Here is a 7,602-nt window from a genome sequence, read left to right on the forward strand (position 1 = left end):
GAGTCACATCTGGTCTCCATGGGCGTCTGTCCGTGTTGGCACTGACCAGGATTTGGGCTAGGGGACAGTGAGGGACAAGGAAGCCAGTACCAATTTCCAGGGCCAGAGGTCTGGAAGGGGTCAAGGTCCAGCTATGCTTTATTGTTCAGACCTGCCTGAATCATCTCTCAGGGGGCCCAAGCGGGGCCTCTGCGCCCCTGTGGATTGCTGGGTTGTGGTTTGTTTGTTGTGTTGGTTGTCGATTCACCGCTGAGTGACCATTTGTTTCCTCCCATCCCTGCTCTCTCTGTGTGAGTTGAATGCCATGCCTGAGACGCACTGGCTCTCACAGAGAACTCGGTAAAGTCTGCAAACATCTTCTTTGCCATCTTGCCACTTCCACAAATCTACACACTGCATTCCCTCCCACCTTCTGGATTCTTCCATCATCTCCTCGTCCTCTCTGAAGTCTAGAGTGGAGAACAGGGCACAGCGCACCTCCAGGACCCATCAGTGTCCACCTGCCCCTTCCTCTCTGCCCTCCTTTCCCAGACTGGGAAAATTCCAGTTTGGGTGAGGGAGTAGGGATGGGGGTAAATTATGTCCCTTCATCAGGTTTTCTTCCAAATCTATTTTTCATGCTCTGGGTTCTTCTTGTTATACCTGAGGCTTAAGCTTTTGAAAACCAAAAGCCAAAAACTGACTTTTTAATTTATTTCTCAGTTTCTGCAGTGTCTCCTCATCTCTCTGCAGTGTCTCCTCATCTCTGAGGCAAGCTGGGTGTCAGGCTGACTGATGGGGAAAGGACACAGGGTGGAAGAATGGAGAGGAGGGGAGGAAGGCATCAGAAAACACATCAGACTAGCACGTGACCACACCAGGAAAACCACAACGCGGCGACTGAGTGGGACACTGTAGCTTCCTGCCATCAGGATTGGGAGACCCGTTTCACACACCAACATCTGCTACATATTTTTGCCCTGGAAGCCTGAATAACCCCTGAGACTATTTGCATTTTGTAAAGAAAACTGCACATTTCCCCATCTAGTCTGCTGGGTTGTGGACATATTTCAAAGTAATAGCAAATACTAAGAATATGCCTTCAAAGCCAATATTCATAGGAAACATGCAGACTCTGATCTGCCACTGACCTAAGTGTCAGATGTGCTTCTAGGGCTGTCACCCATCCCTACGACCCACCAAGAGCCCATCCAAGACCAACAGCACATTGCTGTGTCTCTAGGAATGAGTGCACACTCAACGCAAGCTGGGCGTTGGCGGCTCTACCCCACAGTTGCCAGCCTTTGCAAGACTATGCCTGAAGTTCCCACTTTCTGCTCCTCCTGGTCTGGTTCTTCTGACCTACCTGCCAACCTTTGCCTGCAAGCTAGGTGGCTCAGTGTAACTCCTATGGCAGATGGTCAGGGTCACCTTGCAGGAGAAGAAGGGAAAGTGTGCTGGTAGCCAAGGGCCTGCATGCCATTTCTGGCACAAACATATTGTAGGTTGCAACTTCCTGCTGCACATGCATGAAAAGGCTATCAATAAACTTTAGGCAGAGATGTCTTTCTTAAAGTGGGTACTGTGCAAAAGGAATAGATGGTATAGGAAAATAGGATCTGTGATGAAATATCTTTAGCAGGTCCACTTCTCAGAGTCTTTAATATACAACTGTATGTTGTAATGCCTGAAATGGGGGTGTAATATGTGATGTTGACTAATTCACTGGGCCCCCGAACACTTTGGGACACTGATAACTCCTGGGACTACTGCTGAGTGGAACACACTTTGAGAAATGCTATGGCAGTGCACACTTCTCTTGTCACAGCACATTGTTCCGTGGTTCTGACCGTTGTGGTTCGGGTTAGAAAAAATATTATCTTGTAGAAGCTAAGTGACTAAGAAGCAGCAATTTAGAATCACTATCAAGACAGCATCTCATCATTCCTGTAAATGTCCAGATAAGAAATCAATGGCTGGATTATTGCCACTGCTCATTTTAGAGCTGGAGTTGTCTGGCTTTGTTACCATTTGTCCAAGATCCAAGTTGATTCTTTTATGCTTTCTTTTTTGAAACACAGGCAGTCTTCATTAGCCCTAAAAGATGCTGGGGATCACCTGAAGCATCTCGAGTCTTTTCGGGTGGCCTGTCCATTAGTAAATTAATTCACCCACGTAATGTTTGGCACCGACTGTGCACTGGGCCCTACAGAACACACAAAGTTCAATGAGGCAAAGTCCCTGTTCTTTAATATCTTTGGTGCCAGTTCTGTCTGATGTCTTCTGCCATTTATGTTCTAGAAAATGGCACAATAACACGTTTATAGATAAAGGAACCCATCTGGAGATGAATGAAGTAAATAGCTGGTTCCAGTTTTGGTACTAAGAGGTGAGAAACTGTTCCAAGGCAGCAGACTACGGAAGAAAAATCATTACTTCGCTTCCACTTAATTTTAGTGAACTTCTTAGAAGAGGTAGTTTTGAAAGATCTGAAATAAGGACATTGGACTGATCCCAAGACGAGTTGTTCAATAAACCTATGAGGATCCAGGCTTGGAAATGGGAGCATAGTGTATAAAAGGAGCCCACCTCCACCAACAGCTCAGAAGCAGTAACGCTGGGTGTTCTGTCTTTGTTCACTCTTGAAGACAGCATCTCCTATATTTCCTAATTCCCACCATTGCGAACTGTCAAGCCTGTGTTTCATTATAATCTTGGCCCTCAGAGAACATAGTTCATCCAAAGATGATGGGGTTTTATGAACAGGAATTAGGCTTTGGACCAAGTTTGTGATAAATCATAAGCTTCATTATATAGGTGAGGAAAAGGGACCAACTGCTCGTTGACAGATCTGCCGTGGGCAAGAGGGCAGACTCCATGTGGCCATTTCAGAAAGGTTCCGTTGTGAATTTTGACTGACCCATGAGGCGACTTTCTCTGGGGGAAAGTGGTGTGGAAGGAGAACAATAAAAGGCAAAGGAGGAAAAGAGGGATCTTTGTGGGTGGATGTTCCCTCCATCCACCGCTCCATCCAAATCACGTGAGCCCCCAGGGAGATGTTAGCGTGATATGATGCTTAATATATATTAAAGGAGAAAATAAAATTATTTTTCTATTCAAGCCTAGTTAAGATCTACGTGAAGAACTGGAGAATTTTTCCTCTCACTCAAAATGAACAAAAGGCCTATTAATAATGTTAGGATGTGATCTCACTGTGGTTAAAAATATTCGTGTTGCTTGTATGTAGAATGGCAGGTAAACCATTCAGGACTAGTGTGGGCAACAACAAATATAAACATAAGAGAGAAGAGGAAATGAAAATGCGGGGGTAATAATAGCCTTGGATTAACACCAGTATTTTCAAAGGATCCCAAACAAGTTCAGATTCAATAGGAGTCCCTTTGCCAAGGTCTCCGATACATTCCACCTCTCAGCAGGCTGGCTGGTTTCCTAAGGAGCGTCTCTAACATCAGCCCTTTCCCCTCGGTCCTCCATGCCAAAACCTGTCTTGTTCTCAACTCCTATTACTCTCGCTGTCATTATGTGGCCACCAAGCTCAGTCAGGCTGCTCTCTATGCTGCCGCTGAGTTCTCATCCACCTCATTTGATTTTTGCCACCTTCAGGTAGTCATTCATTTTTTTCTCCATCTGTAACTGAGGAAATTACAGACAATTAATTAGATGACTAATTAAGTTAAGCCTAAACAAGGCACTTCAGACTTGTCCTGCTTTGTTTGGTGGCCTGCTGAGGCAGATAGGTCCAAAGATTTGGTTTCTTCGAATGGCCTGGAATCTTGCACTTGACTGAGAGGGAGAGGTGGTTGGAGAGTTCCTGGCCAAGAGACAGGAGGTGGGTGGCTGTGCCTCTCTCTGGTTTCATGGACAATTTCAGAACCCTTCTAAGAGAAAGGGGTTAACAACAAAAGCTGGAGAAATTGCTCTTATAAAGTGACCTGTGATACTGGGGTAAGATTGTAAGGTGCAGGAGAAAAGCGAGATGCCCAAACAATGCTGCTTAGTCCCTCCTCACCCCACCAGGTGACAATATGTCACAGAACTGGGAGGGGCCACTTTCCCTACCTCTGCGGAAAATTCAGCTTCTGTCTGGCTTCATGAGGCCTGACAGCTTTGAGAACAGGAGCCTTTGATAAACACCCACAGGCTGACCAGGAACGTGGTATGGATTTATGAGCAGGTCATTATATGCTCTCTCCAGAGAGAACGAACTGAAATGTTAAATACTTTGTGCTCTGCTCCACCAGTGGGCACAGCTAGATGACATCTCCCAAGCCCCTTGCATCTAGGGACCATGTGACTAGTCTTGGCCAATGTAATGTGAGTGGGAGTGATGGATGCCACTTACAGGCATGGTTCCCAGAAACTTCTGTGAGATCCTCTACACCCTCTCTCTTCATTCATCTGCTGGCTGGTTGTAGAGGACCCAGTGGAGGACTCTGAAACCCCAGGTGATATGAAGAGCCACAAGATGGAAGGAGCCTGGATCCCTGAATGACTGCATGGAGCAGTCTCTCATACCGTACCACACCCGCTTCTTCACTGCACTGCGATGTCACTGAAAATTTAAACTTTGCTGTGTTAAACCACTGAGATTTGGAGCTTGCTTGTTACAGTCGTTACCATACTGACTAACACAGAGCTGAAGCTGAAAGTCATGATGTTGAGAGGCCAGGGCTGCACCGTACCTTCTCAAACGTTTCCCTATGAAGTTGCCAGAAGTGCAGGTAAGAGTAAACACATGTCCCCAAGTACAAGGGCCCATGACCCAACTGGCTTACTTTAAGTTTCAATTTCCTCTTAGTCTTCTGAATGGAAAGTTTGTCTTCTTCTCTATAATACATCCCTGTTTACTTTCATATAAAAATAAAATGCATGAAGACTTTACCCCCAAGTTGAATTGACTTTTAGTCTTGCATCCCAAGTAACAGCCACGTTACTGTTTGGCTCCAAAGATCCCTGCCCCCTCACTTGGCCCTGGTTCTTTGCTGAAAAGCAAAGCCTCTCAGGAAACCCCCTGCAGGGTTTCAGTAAGTCAGCACCTTTCACATTTCAGATGACTGATTTAGTTCTTTAAAAACAAAAATAGATAAAAACCTTGGCTCCACTTTTTGTTAATGCTGAAGCTATTAAAAATGCTTTAATAAGTCGATTTGACAAAAAAGACAGGAGATTTTTTTTTTAAAAAAGAAGAAGTCTAGAGACATTTATTGAAACCATGGCCCTCTTTGGGGTGGGGCAGTCAAGGTGTGAAGATAGCTAATGTCTTTTTTCCTGTCTTGTATTTATGCCTCAGTGAATCTTCCTCCTGCTCTGATTGAGGTCACACTGCCCTGAAGGTGACAAGCCAGAATCATAGCCTGGGCCCTGGAGAGGCATGGTCAACATTTGATCTTCAAACAGGAATCCATCAAGATTGCCTTAATCAGGGAGAAGACACCTGAATCCACTCCTAGACAAACTCTTTCTCTTTTCTTAGTGTTCTTATTTGCCATGTTCACTGAGTTATCTGGGTGAACCCTGGCACTGAGAAATTCACTGTCAGAGGCAGGATGAGCTCACTGGACTGCCACCACCAGCCAAGGAGTGAGCGTGAAAAAGAACTGCCCTTGGACCAGCTTCTCTGCATCTCACTGTCTTAATTTTACCCTGTGATCTTCAGCATAGACTTAATGACCATTATGTCAACATACGACCTTCAGAAAAGTTGTCGGAACCAAAAACAATGGAAAGCAAGGACTCAAAGAATATTTATACATTCATATTCATAGCAGCATTACTCACAATAACCAAAAGGTGGAAGCAACCAGCCATGTCCATTGATGGAGGAGTGGATAAACAAAATGTGATACATACATACAATGGATTATTATTCAACTTTAAAAAGGAAGGAAATTTGGGGGCCAGCCCAGTGGCATAGCAGTTAAATTCAGTACACTCTGCTTTGGTGGCCCAGGTTTGCAGGTTCAGATCCTGGGTGCAGACCTACACCACTCATTAGCCATGCTGTGGCAGTGACCCACATATAAAGAGGAGGAAGATTGGCACAGATGTTAGCTCAGGGCTAATCCTCCTCAAGCAAAAAAAAAAAAAAAGAGGAAGATTGGCAACAGATGTTAGCACAGGGCTAATCTTCCTCAGCAGAAAAAAAAAAAGGAAAGAAATTCTGACCCATACTACAACGTGGATGAACCATCAGGACATTATGCTAAGTGAAATAAAACAGTCTCAAAAAGACAAATACTGTGTGATTCTTCTTATATGAGATACTTAGAGTAGTCGAATTCATGGAGACAGAAAGTAGAATGGTGGTTGCCAGGGGCTGGAGGAAGGGAATGAGGAGTCGTGTTTAACAGGCATAGAGTTTCAGTTTGGGAAGATGAAAAGGTTGTGGAGATGGATGGTGATGAAGGTTGCACAAAAGTGTAAATGTACTTAATGCCATGGAACTGTAAACTTTTTTTTTTTAAGATTTTATTTTTTCCTTTTTCTCTCCAAAGCCCCCCGGTACATAGTTGTATCTTCTTCATTGTGGGTCCTTCTAGTTGTGGTATGTGGGACGCTGCCTCAGCGTGGTTTAGATGAGCAGTGCCATGTCCGCGCCCAGGATTCGAACCAACGAAACACTGGGCCGCCTGCAGCAGAGCGCACAAACTTAACCACTCGGCCACGGGGCCAGCCCCAGGGAGCTGTAAATTTTAACATGGTTAAGATGGTAAATTTGATGCTACGTGTATTTTACCACAGTTAAGATTGTTGAAGGGGCACGGCATTGGAAGAAAATGTGGGGAAGAGGCAATGGTCCCCTCGCCCCACCACACCCCAGACACACCTGGGCAGTTGGCATAATTTATCTTGTTGCATATTTGGTTTATATATAAACACCCAGTTAGTGATTTATTTTGCTGCTTTAAATTCCTGAGCAAAAGAATAAAACAGCAATTTCCTCCTCTTCCTTCACAGCAAAGAGCCAAGCTTTTCTGTTCTTCATTTCTGTGCCCCCTTCTCCCAGGGAGGATGGCCGGCTTTTCTGTGTTTTAAAGGCTGCTGAAAAGATAGCCCCCACCCAGGTCTTTATTTGGTAGTTCTTCGTCCATCCAGGGAGGGTTGGGAGTTACCCAAAATGGAGAAGGGTTGGGGCAGGGGGGTGGAGCCTCGGACTTTGAGATGAGGCCTTTGAAGGGCTGGGAGAGGTTGCAGCCCCAGTGCTGGGAAGGAGATGGGGGTTGTGGATTTGGGGTGCGTGGGTTGGGGAGAGGGGCGCCCAGTGGAAAGATATGTTAATATCTGGGAGAAGGAGCCATTGATTGCAGCAAAGGGTTTGGAGGGGGGCCTGGGGGCAGTGGGGAGGCGCCCCATATGCTCACCCTATGGCAGCCAGCGTAAAGAAGTGCCGCCACCAAGGGTGCCGAACTGACACTAGCGGCAGCAGCAGATGGCACAAGGGGCCGCGTCCCCAGGACAACCACCGTGGATTAAGGAGCAGGCCCCGCTTTAATTTTTTCGGGCCACAGAAGCTTCTTGTTCTTGTGCCAGTCGCTGGAGGGAGGGGAGGGGCCTGGGCTTGGGGGCAGGGGGAGGATAAGTGCTCAGAGCTGGAGATGAGTC

The 7,602-nt window shown here is 46.0% G+C and overlaps 1 long non-coding RNA gene across 1 annotated transcript; it reads left to right on the forward strand.

Annotated features, from left to right (window-relative positions):
* Nucleotides 1–1,480: 1,480 nt before the first annotated feature.
* Nucleotides 1,481–6,235, forward strand: LOC139082859 (uncharacterized). The gene is made up of 2 exons (XR_011539188.1): nucleotides 1,481–4,721; nucleotides 5,291–6,235. It is a non-coding gene; the product is annotated as an uncharacterized lncRNA (long non-coding RNA).
* Nucleotides 6,236–7,602: the final 1,367 nt, after the last annotated feature.

Source organism: Equus przewalskii, chromosome 4 (assembly GCF_037783145.1).
Source record: "Equus przewalskii isolate Varuska chromosome 4, EquPr2, whole genome shotgun sequence".
NCBI classification, from domain to species: domain Eukaryota; kingdom Metazoa; phylum Chordata; class Mammalia; order Perissodactyla; family Equidae; genus Equus; species Equus przewalskii.